The 15,508-nt window shown below is 52.4% G+C and overlaps 1 protein-coding gene across 1 annotated transcript in view; it reads left to right on the top strand.

The window, feature by feature from the left end:
- LOC147700503 (uncharacterized) overlaps positions 1-15,508 on the top strand; it is a 186,676-nt gene that overhangs the window by 63,597 nt on the left and 107,571 nt on the right. The window lies entirely within an intron of this gene.

The raw sequence follows: 15,508 nt of genomic DNA on the forward strand, positions 1-15,508 counted from the left end.
AAAATAATGAAGTAATGGTTTGCTTATAATTTGCTGTTTGTTGTCTGCTACTGTGTTGGTTGTTCACTATATCCTTGTTTTCTCCTCTTTTTCCACTCGCCGCCTTCTTGCAATACTGTCGACTGCTGTAGAGCCGCTTTATCTGCCTGATTAATAAAGTATTTTTTCCCGGATTCTCCGTTATTTTCTCCTTGCCAGTCCTTCCAGCCTGTTTCTTTCCTCTAGCTTCCTGCTAGCCTCACCCTCTGCCATCCAGCGCCCATTCCTTCTCCTGGGACCAACTTAATGGAGTCTGCAGTGCATCTATGCAGCAGGCGCGCCAAAGGCAAGCCCATCCGTGCCTGGACCGCGTCCAGTTCCAAGAACCCTGGCTCACCCGGCAATACACGCTGACGAGCTCCGTGTCCTGGACCCCAGTCTCTTCAACATCCGCTGCCACACCTTTCCTCATTACACCGTTGGACCATTTTTCTGCCGGCACTCGTTTTTTCTTTCAACACTAGAGCACCTGTACGCACGATGACGACCACCACGCCAACCACGACTGCCCCAGAACAACTCCACTGCCTCCTGCTCAATGCACAATAACTCTGCAAGCCCACCATCGAGAACTGGGACAGTTCCTCCCTCAGCCCGGCTTCACCTTCCTCATCGAGACCTGACTTAACCCAGCTTCCTCACCTAACCACCTCAGCAAGGCCCCTCGGCTTCAAGATAACACACTGAGACCAAATCAACAAATCAACAAACTGCACCACCAAAGCAGACAACACCACCCCCGTCATGGAACAACTATACTTCCAAATTGACGGCAAAAACACCACCAGAAGCACCCTCGCACCCTCGCATACATACCTCCTGAACCTCACCCCAACCTCTGCAACGCCATTCCCAAATTCATTGCCCGCTCCCCATAACTCCAAACATTACATCTTCCTCAGAGACCTCAAATTTCACCTTGACTGCCCCAACGGCACCAGAACCACCAACCTTCTCGAAAGCATGAACAACTAGTCAGTGACCTCACACACCGCAGGACACGCACTCAGCACCATTTTCATTGTCAACGACAGTCAAGTACAGTCATGCCACCAAGCTCACGTGGACAGACCACGCCATTGTCTACTTCATCATTACAGGAGCCCCCAGCACTACCACGAAGCAGCTCAGCACCTCACATTGCAGCTGAAACAAAGTGTCAGAGAGCTAGAGGACCGACCACCTCAGCACCTGCAACCCTGACGCCGCAACCAACCTAGAACAGGCTGTCAAGAACTTCTCCGCCTGGATCACCGAGTGCACCAACCGCGTCGCCCCTGCCAGGCAAACCAAACCCAACAGATCCTCCAAACAGGCCAGTTGGTGCACCATGGAACTCAGAACTACCAAATGCAACTGCAAATGACTGGAAAAGAAATGGCACACCAGCAAGAAGCCCACAGACCAAGCAACATTCAAGGCATCGCTAACAAAATACCACCTTCTCTTGAAGGAGACAAAAATAAGCACTTTTGCCACCCACATTGAAGCATGTTCTAATCACAGCAAAGAACACTTCAACATCGTCAGAGTTCTCCAACCTCTCAGCCAACAAAATCATAATTACTCCCTTCCAGCAACTCTGCAATACCCTGGTGGATTTCTTGACAGCAAGTGCTGCACCAGCTACAAGAACTTTGAACCCTGACTTTCTCAGACATCTCCCTCCCACATATGTTAACACCGACCACCTCCTCACCACCTGGTACCAGCTTGCCACACATGACCCCACAGCCATCATGAACTCCGTCCACTCAAGTACCCACGGACCCCTGTCCCCGACGTGTTTTCAACCTAGGGAGCACGATGATCAGCAACATGCTCACTGCCATCTTCAACGCATTCATCACCTGGCCAGCTTCCCCGAAGAATGGAAACTCAAAAGTCAAACCCCTTCTCAGGAAACCTTCTGCCGACCCCTGCAAACTCATGGAACACCTTCCCATCTCCCTGCACCCCTTTTCCACGAACGTCTTTGAAAAAGCCATCGACTGCCGAACTCCTGAAGAATAACCACCTTCTGGACACCTCCCAAACTGGATTCCCCACCAACCACAGCACTGAAACCGCCCTGATAGCTGCAACAGACTATATCAAAACCCTCCTTGAATGGGGAGAAACAACAGTCCTGATCCTCCACAACCTCAGCAGCATTCAGCACCATGTCCCACCACATCCTCATCAGATGGCTTCCACCACATTGGAATCCAAGGAGACGCCCCCAAATGGATCGCCTCCTTTCTCACCGGTAGAACCCAGAGAATTGACCTACTACCCTTCAACCCAAGAACGTCATCTGCGGCGTCCCTCAAGGCTTGTCCTTCAGCCCTACACTGATCAACACCCACATGACCCCTTGGTTAACATTGTCCGGACATGTGGACGAAACATCATATCCTACGCCAACGACATCCAACTAAACCTCTCGTTATCAGAAGACCACTTCTCCTTGATAGACAACTTCTGCAGGTGCTTGACGAGCAATGCTGATTGGCTGAAAGACAACTACCTAAAACTCAACACTGAAAAAACAGAAGTGCTGATCTTTGGGAACAACACCTCCCCATGGAGCGATGCCTGGTGGCCCTCCAAACTAGGACCCTCACCCACTCCTCATACCATGCCCACAACCTTCGAATCATCCTGAACAGCAAATTCTCAGTGAGAAGCCAGATCAAGGCAGTCTCCTCTGTCTGCTTCAGATCTTCAAATAGCCCTCTGTCCACACCAGACAAACCATCACCCAAGCCCTAGTCACCAGCTGACTTGAATATGGCAATGCACTCTATGTAGGATTCGTCTTGCACCTCCTGAAAAGACTGCAGACCATACTGAATTCAGCTTCCAGACTCGTATTCGATTCGCGAAGTGGACCCACATCAAAAAGAAAGCTCAAATCTCTCCCCATTCAGAAGAGATGTCAGTTCAAGATGCTGATCCACACCTACAAAGCTCTCCACAACCAAGGACCAGCGTACAACAGTCACCGCCTGAATTTCCAGCAAGCCTCCAGCGCTCTGCCTCACTCTCCCGTGCTCACCCCCCGCCCCCCCCATATCTGCCGGGGCAATCAATCAATCAATCGAGCAAATTTGTAAAGCATGCTACTCACCCGCTAGGGTCTCAAGGCGCTGGGAGGGGAGGGATCCGCTACTGCTCGAATAGCCAGGTCTTGAGTTGTTTCCTGAAGGAGAAATGGTCCTGGGTCAGTCGTAGGTGGATGGGGAGGGAGTTCCATGTCTTGGTCGCCAGGTAGGAGAAGGATCTTCCTCCGGCGGTGGCTCTGCGCATGCGTCGGACGGTGGCGAGGGCGACTCTGGTCAAGCGGAGCTGGCTGGCGGGTGGGTGTGTAGAATGTGAGGCGGTTGTTGAGGTACTTGGGGCCCAAGTCGTGGAGAGCCTTATGTGCGTGGGTGAGGAGTCTGAACGTGATTCTCTTGCTGACGGGGAGCCAGTGCAGGTCTCTCAGGTGGGCAGAGATGTGGCTGTGGATGTTCAGGATGAGTCGTGCGGAAGCGTTCTGTATGCGCTGTAGTCTTCTCTGGAGTTTGGCTGTGGCTCTCGCGTAGAGGGTGTTCCCGTAGTCCAGTCGGCAGTTGACGAGGGCCTGGGTGACCGTCTTTCTGGTTTTGGTGGGGATCCATCGGAAGATCTTTCAGAGCATGCGCAGGGTGTTGAAGCAGGATGACGAGACGGCGTTGACTTGTTTGGTCATCGTGAGGGAGGAGTCCAGGATGAAGCCCAGGTTGTGTGCGTGGTCTGTTGGCTTGGGGGCGGTGCCCTGGGCAGGGGGCCACCAGGAGTTGTCCCAGGCGCAGGGGGATGATCCTAGGATGAGGACCTCCGTCTTGTCTGAGTTCAGTTTCAGGCGGCTGGTCTTCATCCACTCTGCGACGCCTTTCATTCCTTCCTGGAGGCTGGCTCTGGCGGTGGCAGGGTTATTGTCAGCGTAGGAAATGATGTTAAGGTTGTGTTGGAGTGCGATGGCTGCGAGGGGGCTCATGTAGACGTTGAAGAGGGTGGGGTTGAGCGAGGATACTTGGGGTTCGCTGCAGATGACTTAGTTGGCCGCGGATCGGAACGGGGGGAGGCGGACTCTCTGGGTTCTTCCGGCGAGGAACGAGATGATCCATTCCAGGGCCTTCCCTTGGATTCCGGTGTTGCTGAGGCGTTGGACTAGGGTGCGGTGGCAGACTGTGTCGAATGCTGCTGAGAGATCCAGGAGGATGAGGGCAGCTGTTTCCCCGTTGTCAAGCAGGGATCTGATGTCGTCTGTAACTGCGATGAGGGCGGTCTCGGTGCAGTGGTTAGCTCGGAAGTCGGACTGTGAGGGGTCGAGGGATCCGTTTGTCTCGAGGAAGGCGGCGGGTTGCTTGTTGACGGTCTTCTCGATGACTTTGGCAGGAAAAGGGAGGAGCGAGATGGGGCGGAAGTTCTTGAGGTCCGTGGGGTCTGCGGTGGGTTTCTTCAGGAGGGCGCTGAGTTTGGCATGTTTCCACTCTCCCGTGCTCACCCTCCGCCCTCCATATCTGCCGGGGCAATCAATCAATCAATCAATCAAATTTGTAAAGCATGCTACTCACCCGCTAGGGTCTCAAGGCGCTGGGAGGGGAGGGATCCGCTACTGCTCGAATAGCCAGGTCTTGAGTTGTTTCCTGAAGGAGAAATGGTCCTGGGTCAGTCGTAGGTGGATGGGGAGGGAGTTCCATGTCTTGGTCGCCAGGTAGGAGAAGGATCTTCCTCCGGCGGTGGCTCTGCGCATGCGCCGGACGGTGGCGAGGGCGACTCTGGTCAAGCGGAGCTGGCTGGCGGGTGGGTGTGTAGAATGTGAGGCGGTTGTTGAGGTACTTGGGGCCCAAGTCGTGGAGAGCCTTATGTGCGTGGGTGAGGAGTCTGAACGTGATTCTCTTGCTGACGGGGAGCCAGTGCAGGTCTCTCAGGTGGGCAGAGATGTGGCTGTGGATGTTCAGGATGAGTCGTGCGGAAGCGTTCTGTATGCGCTGTAGTCTTCTCTGGAGTTTGGCTGTGGTTCTCGCGTAGAGGGTGTTCCCGTAGTCCAGTCGGCTGTTGACGAGGGCCTGGGTGACCGTCTTTCTGGTTTCGGTGGAGATCCATCGGAAGATCTTTCAGAGCATGCGCAGGGTGTTGAAGCAGGATGACGAGACGGCGTTGACTTGTTTGGTCATCGTGAGGGAGGAGTCCAGGATGAAGCCCAGGTTGTGTGCGTTGTCTGTTGGCAGGGGGCCACGAGGAGTTGTCCCAGGCGGAAGGGGATGATCCTAGGATGAGGACCTCCGTCTTGTCTGAGTTCAGTTTCAGGCGGCTGGTCTTCATCCACTCTGCGACGCCTTTCATTCCTTCCTGGAGGCTGGCTCTGGCAGGGTCGTTGTCTGCGTAGGAAATGATGTTAAGGTTGTGTTGGAGTGCGATGGCTGCGAGGGGGCTCATGTAGACGTTGAAGAGGGTGGGGCTGAGCGAGGATACTTGGGGTTCGCTGCAGATGACTTCGTGGGCCGCGGATCGGAACGGGGGGAGGCGGACTCTCTGGGTTCTTCCGGCGAGGAACGAGATGATCCATTCCAGGGCCTTCCCTTAGATTCCGGTGTTGCTGAGGCGTTGGACTAGGGTGCGGTGGCAGACTGTGTCGAATGCTGCTGAGAGATCCAGGAGGATGAGGGCAGCTGTTTCCCCGTTGTCAAGCAGGGATCTGATGTCGTCGGTAACTGCGATGAGGGCGGTCTCGGTGCAGTGGTTAGCTCGGAAGTCGGACTGTGAGGGGTCGAGGGATCCGTTTGTCTCGAGGAAGGCGGCGAGTTGCTTGTTGACGGTCTTCTCGATGACTTTGGCAGGAAAAGGGAGGAGCGAGATGGGGCGGAAGTTCTTGAGGTCCGTGGGGTCTGCGGTGGGTTTCTTCAGGAGGGCGCTGAGTTTGGCATGTTTCCAGCTCTCCGAAGGAAATGTTGATGATGTCCCGGAGTTGGGGTGTGATGATGGAGTCGGCCTTGTTGTAGACATGGTGGGGGCAGGTTTTGGTTGGTGATCCGGTAGTGGATGGTGTTCATCGTGCGGGTGGTGTCTTCGGTGCTGACCGGGGTCCAGTTGCAAACGGTGGTGGTCGGGGGCGCTGGTTTGGTGGTTGGGTGCGTGGTCTGTGTGCCGAAGCTGTTGTGTATGTCGGCGATCTTGCGGTGGAAGAACGAGGCGAGTGAGTTGCAGAGGTCTTGCGAGGGTGTGATGTCGTTGTTGCTGGTGCTGAGGTTGGAGAGCTCTTTGACGATGCTGAAGAGTTCCTTGCAGTTGTGGGTGTTGTTGTCCAGTCGTTCTTTGAATGTTGCCCTTTTGGTGGTGCAGATCAGCTGGTGGTGTATGCGGCTGGCATTCTTGAGGGCTGTCATGTTTTCTGTAGTCTGATCGTAACGCCAGGCTTTCTCGAGGGTGCGGCAGTTTTTCTTGGAGTTTTTAAAGTTAGTTGGTTAACCACAAGGTTTTCTTGCTGCCGGGTCTGCTGGGAGGGTTCTTCAGTGGTGGGAAGTCATGGGCGCAGTTGGTGAGCTACTGTGTGAAGTTGTGGGCTGCTTCGTTGGGGTCCGTTGTGTTAGCGGGAGGGTTCTGGCTGAGGGAGGAGGTGAGCTGGTCGGCGGTGATCTTGCTCCAGCTCCTGCGGGGAACTTGTTGCGGGTGGTGGTGGGTCGTGGTTTTCCTGTAGTTGAATTGGACTTAGCTGTGATCAGTCCAGTGTAGTCCGGTGTAGTGGCTGAAGGAGATGTGCTTGCTGGAGGAAAAGATGGGGTCTAGCGTGTGGACGGCGTAGTGGGTGGGGGTGTTCACCAGTTGTTTGAGTCCTAGGTTGGCGAGGTTGTCCAGCAGGGCGGCGGTGTTGCTGTCAATGTTGTTCTCCAGGTGGAAGTTGAGGTCCCCTAGGAGGATGTCGTCTGGGGAGGTGAGGGCGTGCGGGCTGATAAAGTCTGCGATGGCTTCGCTGAATTGTGTGCGTGGTCCCGGGGATCTGTAGATGGGAGTGCCTCTGAGGGTGGTCTTGGGGTCGGTGTGTATCTGGAAGTGAAGGTGCTCGGCGGCGGTGAGGGTGTCGTCAGAGTTGGTTGTGATGCGGATGGTGTTTCTGTGGACGATGGCGATGCCTCCTCCGGTTTGGTTGATGTGGTCCCTACGGGTGATCATTTAGCCTTCCGGGATGGCTATGGCGATGTCGGGGGCTGAGGAGGCGTTCATTCAGGTTTCCGTGAGGAAAGTGACGTCTGGTGATGTGTGTCGAGAAGGTTCCAGAGCTCGACGGCGTGTCTGTGGACGGAGCGGGTGTTGAGCAGGATGCACTTAAGGTGATTGTTGCTGGTGGCTGGCCATGCGGGTGCGGTGCAGGTAAATGTAAAATATAAATTGTAAATTGATACTTGTATAGCACACTACTCGCCCGCAAGGGTCTCAAGGCGCTTGTACGAATACCGCTGTGGAACCCATCCTGGCTTTTCCCTGTGAGGCTACCACTCCTGGGCACCCCCAAGGTGGAGGCCAGGCATCCTTAGCATTGTGGGGGCCGTTGTGGAGATTAAGCAAGCTATTGCCCAGAGTTGCAGAGTGAAACTCCATGATTGGAATAGGCACCGAGGCGAGAATGATCAGGCCCGTGGAATTTTTGAGCCCAAGACCCGCCGAGGCGGGGAATTGAACCCTGGTCCCGGGCTAGACCTCTGCATCAGGGTCTGCTGCTCTAACCATTGAGCCACACTTCTCCACTCTCCACAGGTCCGGAGGCAGGTGAACTTGCAGGCTTGGCAGGTGAAGGGTCCGTGGGTGCGTTTCGGGGTGGCTCGGTAGCAGGCGGGGTTCCGGCTGGGTTTGAGTGCGTTGAGGGTGGCGGCGTCGTAAGTCCGTCGTGTGGGCTGGCATCGTCGGGGGCCAGGGGTCCTGGCGCTGTCCAGGTGCGGACTGGCGCAGACGGGCTTGCCTTTGGCGCGCCCGCTGCGCGCGTCGTGCAGCGGTCGCCATAAGAGGGAGGAGGGGAGGAGTGGTCAGCTGGGAGGCGGAAGGGAAGAGCCAATGGGTGGGGTGGGGGGGGAGAGGGCGGGGCGGGCCGCACGCGAGGCAGCGGCTGGAAAGACGGGGGAAGCGGGAGGGGAAAAAGGAATAGAGGGGTGTCACACGGGGCACTCACTCAGAAATGCGGGGTACAGAAAAAAAGAGGCAAGGGGGGCAGGCACACGAGCAGGCGCACGAGAAGCACCAAGTCAGGCCAGGCGGCGATCGAGTAGGGCGCTGATCTGGGGCTGATCTGGCGGCAGGCGGGCAGGCAGGCGGAGCTGCAGCGGTGGAGAAGTGACCTACCCGAGGGTCAAGGCAACAGGGGAAGGCCTTCCTTCTACCTTCTGCGAAGTCCTGGAACGGCCTCCCTCTAACTCCTGACCTCATCTCTCTGCTGGAATTCAGGAAGACTCCTGACTTCATGTTCACCTGAACCCGCCCTTCCCACAGCAGCAGGGTTCTCTTCCAGGGGATCCTCATCAATAGTCATAAGCACTGAATATTCCCGCCCATGTGCGGGACCCCGGAAACAATATAAAAATATATATGTAAAAAACACATATATCTCGCTCCACATATATGTATGTACATATACTATTTTTCTCACCACAATGCAGCTCCATAACTGAGGGTAAAAACAATGTAAACACATATACATGCACTGCAATTATTTAGGAAACAAAAGAAAACAAACACATTAGGTCAAATAATCTTTGAACTTTGTGTTTTAATGAGTAAACCACTCATAAATCCTGAAAATTGCTTATAAATAGACATTGTTAGCCCTCAGGCTGCATAGTAAAAACAATAGCATAGAAAATGAAACCATTTTCAACAAAAACTGGCACCGTGCCTTTAAGGCAGCCATGACCCCAAGCTTCCCATCATGCCTCAGGGGTGACAGTTAGGCCAGTTGTTCTTTCCGGCTCCTTCAGTCAGGACCCTGGTGAAACAGCTCCTTTCTTTTTTGACTTTCTGTCAAAAAATATTACAACTAATCTACAATTTTTGCTTTCACTCGACGTCTTTTAGACATAGGGTGTTGCTTAAACCTTTTTTAGGCTTAAAAAATGTGTTTTTCCTGTCAAAGATGCCATCTCTTTTTGACAAATGTCCTTCATGTGGAAGGAAGATGGCCAAGACAGACACTCATTCTGTCTGTATCCTGTGCTTACCAGATTCTCATTCCTCTAAAACCTGTGAACACTGCCAGGTTTTAACTCCCAGGACTCTTAAGGAACGTGAGAGGATTCGAGTTTATGGGCTTTCTGAGAGGGGAAGATCTCCCAAGAAGCAGAAAAGTCGGAAGGCGCGGTCGACGTCGAGAGAAGCCCCGACTGGTTCACATTTGACGTCGGGATCGGCTTTGGAGAAGCAGTCGACGGCGACGAAGAAGATGTCTCAGCGTCTACATCTAAGGTACCTCCGCTACAGTCAGCATCGAGGGATGGATCCCCGTCGAAGCGGAAGAGCTCGACAGCGAGTCATATGACGTCGAAGCAGCATCGTCATGCTATGACGTCGAGGCATTCTCCGTCGACGCCGGGCCATCGGCGTTCGACGTCGAGTCATCCTCCGTCGACGGCTAGTCATGGTCGTTCGGCGTCGAGGGAGCCTCTGTCGACACATCATCGGTCGACGTCGATGCAGCCAACGTCGACGCCTGGTCAAGAGCGTTCGACGTCGAAGCGTCATTCGGATTCGAGGCCCGCCCAGTCGCCGACGAAACAACGGCGATCGGCGTCGAAACAGCCTCCATCGACGTCGAGCAAACAACCTTCAACGTCGAAGGACCGTCATCGTCACCCGAGGTCGACTTTACAGAAAGCACGGTCAACGTCGAGAGAGCGTCTGCCTGCTCAGCGCTCGACGTCGTTACGGCCACCGTCGATGGATCAGCAAAGATCCAGGGAACGGAGCTCTTCGCAGCCAGAGAACATTTCTCCTGCAAGATCAAAGGAGACGTCGCCTTTGACACAGGTGGTTCAGGACAAAGAAAGTGGCTCATTGGACCAGGCTCAGGTCCTAGGACCACAGTTGAGTTCTCCAGGTTCAGCATCGGCTGCGGAGGTGGAACAATCTCCAGTGCAGGATCCCCCTGCCAAGAGATGGAGGATTGCGGAAGAGAGATCTCGGTCGAGCCCTTCCTCTGGATCTCTAGTGAGTCTTTCCTCATCTTCCTCATCATCTCGCAGTGGCAGATACTCGGATGGACAAAGCTGCGCATCGAATAGGGAGAGGTCCAAATCTCCTGCAAGATCGCAACAGGATCGGACGGATCGACCTCCACGGTCACGTTCACCAGTGAAGGATCCCATCCACAAATCTCCTTCTATTCATCTTTCCCCAAGGTGGAATAGACCTCTTCACCACTGGGCAAAGGACAAGGAGACGGCAGATCGCCTAAAAAGATATCGAGACCAACCTCCTCCCCGCAGAGAACGGTCTTGTTCTAAGCATTCAAGCAAGAGACATTCTCGTCACAGAGAGCGTTCTCGTTCTAAAACGCGGACAAGCAGAAGATCTAGGTCCAGGAGGTCACATAGTTCTTCAAGTTCTTCGAGGACCCGTTCTCACAGAGCTTACTCTCCGACCCTTACAAGCAGCCCCCGCTCGAGGGTATCTCCAATTGAAGATATTTTCTCGTTCCAGGATATCTTGGGCAGGGGAGCCTTGAAGCTGGGAGTACCGATGACAGCTCCACAAATCAAGACGACTGTCATATTTGAAACCCTGCAACACAGAACAGCACCCAAACCATTGTTGCCGATGGTTCCGGGTATAATGGAACCCGTGAACGAAGTCTTCCTCACTCCGGCAATGGTGAAGTCCGTTCCAGCGAGGATTCTCAAAAAGTATAGCCCTCCGAAGGAGGATCCTCTGTTCCTCAAGGCTGATCCCCCGCCAGATTCAGTAATCATTGCGGCGGCTAGAAAATTCTATGCGGTAGCTTCCTCGTCCACGGTACCTCCGGATAAGGATAGCAAGGTGCAAGACTCATGGGGGAGGAGAGTTTGTAACACCTCAGCCTCTTTCCTCAAAGTCTCCAATGCGGAAGCACTGCTCGGCAGGTATGACAGAGCTCTGTGGGACTCTCTTCAGAGATTTACTGCTAAACTTCCTCAGGAAGATAAAAAGGACTTTGAGGAGGTTCTGATGGAGGGCGGTCAAGTCTCCAATCAGATTATAGGAGCGGCGGCAGATGGGGCAACGCTGGCTGGACATGGCTACGTACATGGAATCACATCAAGGAGAACCTCTTGGTTACGCCTCACAGCATTGAAACCAGAGGCTCAAGCTAGAATCCTAAATCTTCCTTTTTCAGGCACATCTCTTTTTGGAGCAAGTGCGGATGAGGAGATGCAACGCATGAAGACTGAGTTGGACACCCTCAAAGCCGTGGGGCTTGAGAAGAAAAAGGAATTCAGGAAGAAATTCCGTTCGAACAACAAGGGTTCTTCGAAGCAGAGGGTTCAAACCCTTCACTGGCAGAAAGGCCAGAACCAGCAGAGCCAACAAAAGTCTCAATACAAGGGCAAGGGCAATTCCAAGGGAAATGGAAATCAGCGCCAAGGCAACAACTTCAATAAATCTCAGCAGAAGCAATGAGTCTTCACTTCCCCCAGCGCCGTTACCCACTCCAGTGGGGGGAAGCTTTGCGCATCACAGGACAGAGTGGCAGGCCATCACAAAAGATCAATGGGTGTTGTCTACGCTGCAGAATGGGTACTGTCTTCGTTTCCATCGTCTACCTCCACCCGTTTCCCCAATGTCAACATCAAGTCACCAGCTACAAAGGTTAAAGAAGGAAGTAGCTACACTCCTCGAAAAAGAAGCCATCGAGAGAGTGCCGGTGTCCCAAAGAGGGAAAGGAGTGTACTCGTGGTATTTTCTGGTCAGAAAAAAGGGCCAAAAGGAAGAATACAGGCCCATTCTGGACTTGAGAGCACTCAATCTGCATGTACGAAAAGAAAGGTTTCGAATGTTGGCGCTTCACCAAATATATCCACATCTCGGGAAGGGGGATTGGATGTGTTCGATGGACCTTCAAGATGCGTACTTTCATATACCAATACGGCCCGATCACAGGAGATTCCTTCGGTTCCGGGTGGGGACCTCCCACTACCAGTTCAAAGTCCTTCCGTTTGGGTTGAAGTCGACTCCCAGGGTGTTCACAAAGTGTGTCGCAGTGGTGGCGGCAGCTCTACGCCGCAGGGGAGTCTTCGTATACCCATACTTAGACGATTGGCTGTTGAAAGGTCCAACTCCAGACAACGTAATGCATAGAACTGTGTCGGCGTCTTGGACTGCATGCCAATTACAGCAAGTCTGTTTCTCAACCCACTCAGAAGATCCACTTCCTAGGAGCTCTGCTAGACTCCGAGCTAGGAAAAGTGTTTCCTTCGGAGGAGAGACAGTTTTCGATAGCCCTCAAATGCCAGACAATTCTTCGCCACAGGTCTCAGAAGGTGCGGAAGATAGCCTCACTCTTGGGGTCGATGACTTCCTGCATTTTCCTGGTACCGAACGCCAGACTTCGGATGCGTCCTCTTCAGCAGGATCTGGAGGACAAATGGGACCAATACTCCGATCGATGGGACGATCAGATCACTTTGTCGGAGGTAGCTCAATCTTCCCTCAAGTGGTGGACGAAGAGACAGAACATGCAGGTGGGGATTCTGTTCCATCAACCTCCTCCCACGCAAACGATCATCACAGACGCATCGTTACAAGGATGGGGGGCGCACATGGGTCCTCTACAAGTGCAGGGTCTGTGGTCTTCCAAAGAAAGCACATATCACATCAACTTGCTGGAATTGAGAGCGGTTCACCTGGCTCTCAAAGCGTTCCTTCCCTCGCTTCAGGAGAAAATGGTTCTAGTACAGACGGACAACACCACCACGATGTACTATTTGAACAAGCAGGGAGGAACACGATCAAGGACTCTGTCTCTGGAAGCTCAGCGCATCTGGCATTGGCTTCTGGCTCGCAAGTTGTCGGTTCAGGCAGTCCACCTCCCAGGAGAGCAGAACGTGAGGGCGGACGCACTAAGTCGGCACTTCGAAGACAAAGAAGACTGGGTTCTCAACGACGAAGTGCTAGACGACATTTTCCAGTCATGGGGTCGTCCTTCCATAGATCTCTTCGCGGACGACGAAAACACCAAATGCCCAAGCTTCGCCTCCAGGTTCTATCGACCAGGAACGAGAGGGAATGCTCTTTTAATCGACTGGTCAGGGCAGTTTGTGTACGCCTTTCCACCCCTTCCGCTGATCCCGAAGGTGGTGAGCAAGCTGAACAACTCGTGCACAACAATGATCCTGATTGCCCCCGAGGCAATGGTGGTACACGGACCTACTTCACCTGTCAGTGTCTCCTCACAAGAGGCTTCCATGCAGGCAGGACCTGTTATCGAAGATGAACGGGAGGATTCACCATCCCAACCTTCCGTCACTGAGCTTGGCAGCATGGCTCCTGAGGTCATTCAGTACGGCCATCTAGAACTGCCACAGGACTGCATGTCCATTCTGAAAGAAGCACGACGGCCTTCCACAAGACATTCTTATGCATGCAAGTGGAAGAGATTCTATATGTGGTGCATGCAGAATGGTCACAATCCGGTAAAGAGTCAGGAAGAAGCAATTCTCCCATATTTGTTTGTACCTGACTAAAGCAGGTTTGAAGTTTAACTCCATTAAGGTGCATTTAGCCGCCATAACAGCTTATAGGCGATCACCTTCACAAACTTCTTTTTTTCAGCTTCCAGCAGTCAAAGATTTCCTGCAAGGTCTAAAAAAGGTGTACCCTCCTGTACGGCCTCCTGCTCCGCCCTGGGAGCTGAACCTAGTTCTATCAAAATTGATGGACCCTCCTTTTGAGCCCATTCATAAAGCTACTTTACAGCATATTTCCTGGAAAGCATCTTTTTTGGTAGCGATTACGTCAGCCCGTAGGGTGAGCGAAATTCAAGCTCTCTGTACTAAAGAACCGTATACAGTTTTTCATTTGAACAGAGTGGTGCTTAGAACGCACCCTTCTTTCCTGCCGAAAGTGGTATCAGATTTTCATGTCAATCAGACTATCTCTTTACCCACTTTCTTTCCTAATCCCTCTACACCAGCTGAGAGGGCGTTACACTCTTTGGACCTGAAAAGGGTTTTAAAGTTCTATCTGGACAGGTCCAAGTCTATTCAACATTCTGATCAATTGTTTGTTAACTACGGATCGATCAGAACTGGTCATGCTGCCTCGAAACGTTCTATCTACAGGTGGATCGTTTCGTGTATCAAGCTTGCTTACCAATTGGCGCAGAGGCTTTAGGGGGTTCTCCTAAGGCGCATTCCACTAGAGGTAGAGCAGCCACGGCAGCTTACTTGCATGATGTGCCCATGTCTGAGATTTGTAAAGCGGCGACCTGGAGGTCCGTCCATACATTTACCAGACATTACTGTCTAGATTCTGACACGAGAGCAGATACCCAGGTGGGTCAGGCCTCCCTGAGGAATCTGTTTAACAGCTGAGTTATTGGCTGTTATGATGTGGTTGGGTCATGTACTTCTCATTTACCTGCAGGTGGTTGATGGGCTTGCTATTCTATTCAGTGCTTATGACTATTGATGAGGATCCCCTGGAAGAGAAGGATAAGTTACTTACCTGTAATCCTAGTTCTCTTCCAGGGGTATCCTCATCAAAGTCATAAGCAACCCACCCGCCTCCCCAGGTAAATGAGATTCAGTACTGTTTGTTTCAATCTTGTGGTTGAGCCCTGTCTTCAGGGTTATGCAAAGAACAACTGGCCTAACTGTCACCCCTGAGGCATGATGGGAAGCTTGGGGTCATGGCTGCCTTAAAGGCACGGTGCCAGTTTTTGTTGAAAATGGTTTCATTTTCTATGCTATTGTTTTTACAATGCAGCCTGAGGGCTAACAATGTCTATTTATAAGCAATTTTCAGGATTTATGAGTGGTTTACTCATTAAAACACAAAGTTCAAAGATTATTTGACCTAATGTGTTTGTTTTCTTTTGTTTCCTAAATAATTGCAGTGCATGTATATGTGTTTACATTGTTTTTACCCTCAGTTATGGAGCTGCATTGTGGTGAGAAAAATAGTATATGTACATACATATATGTGGAGCGAGATACATGTGTTTTTTACATATATATTTTTATATTGTTTCCGGGGTCCCCCACATGGGCGGGAATATTCAGTGCTTATGACTTTGAGGATACCCGTGGAAGAGAACTAGGATTACAGGTAAGTAACTTATCCTTCTTTGCGCATGGATACTCTCATGGGTGATTAGCAGCTGCTTGGACAAAATGTGCGGCATTGCACCTCATCATTTGCCAGTTGTTGCCACATTTTATAGCCATCCTGCTGCAAAGTGTGGTACTCCCCTGCTGCATTATTGCAGTGTACTGCTTATCGC

The sequence above is a fragment of the Lissotriton vulgaris genome, chromosome 7 (assembly GCF_964263255.1).
Source record: "Lissotriton vulgaris chromosome 7, aLisVul1.2, whole genome shotgun sequence".
Taxonomy (NCBI): Eukaryota; Metazoa; Chordata; class Amphibia; order Caudata; family Salamandridae; genus Lissotriton; species Lissotriton vulgaris.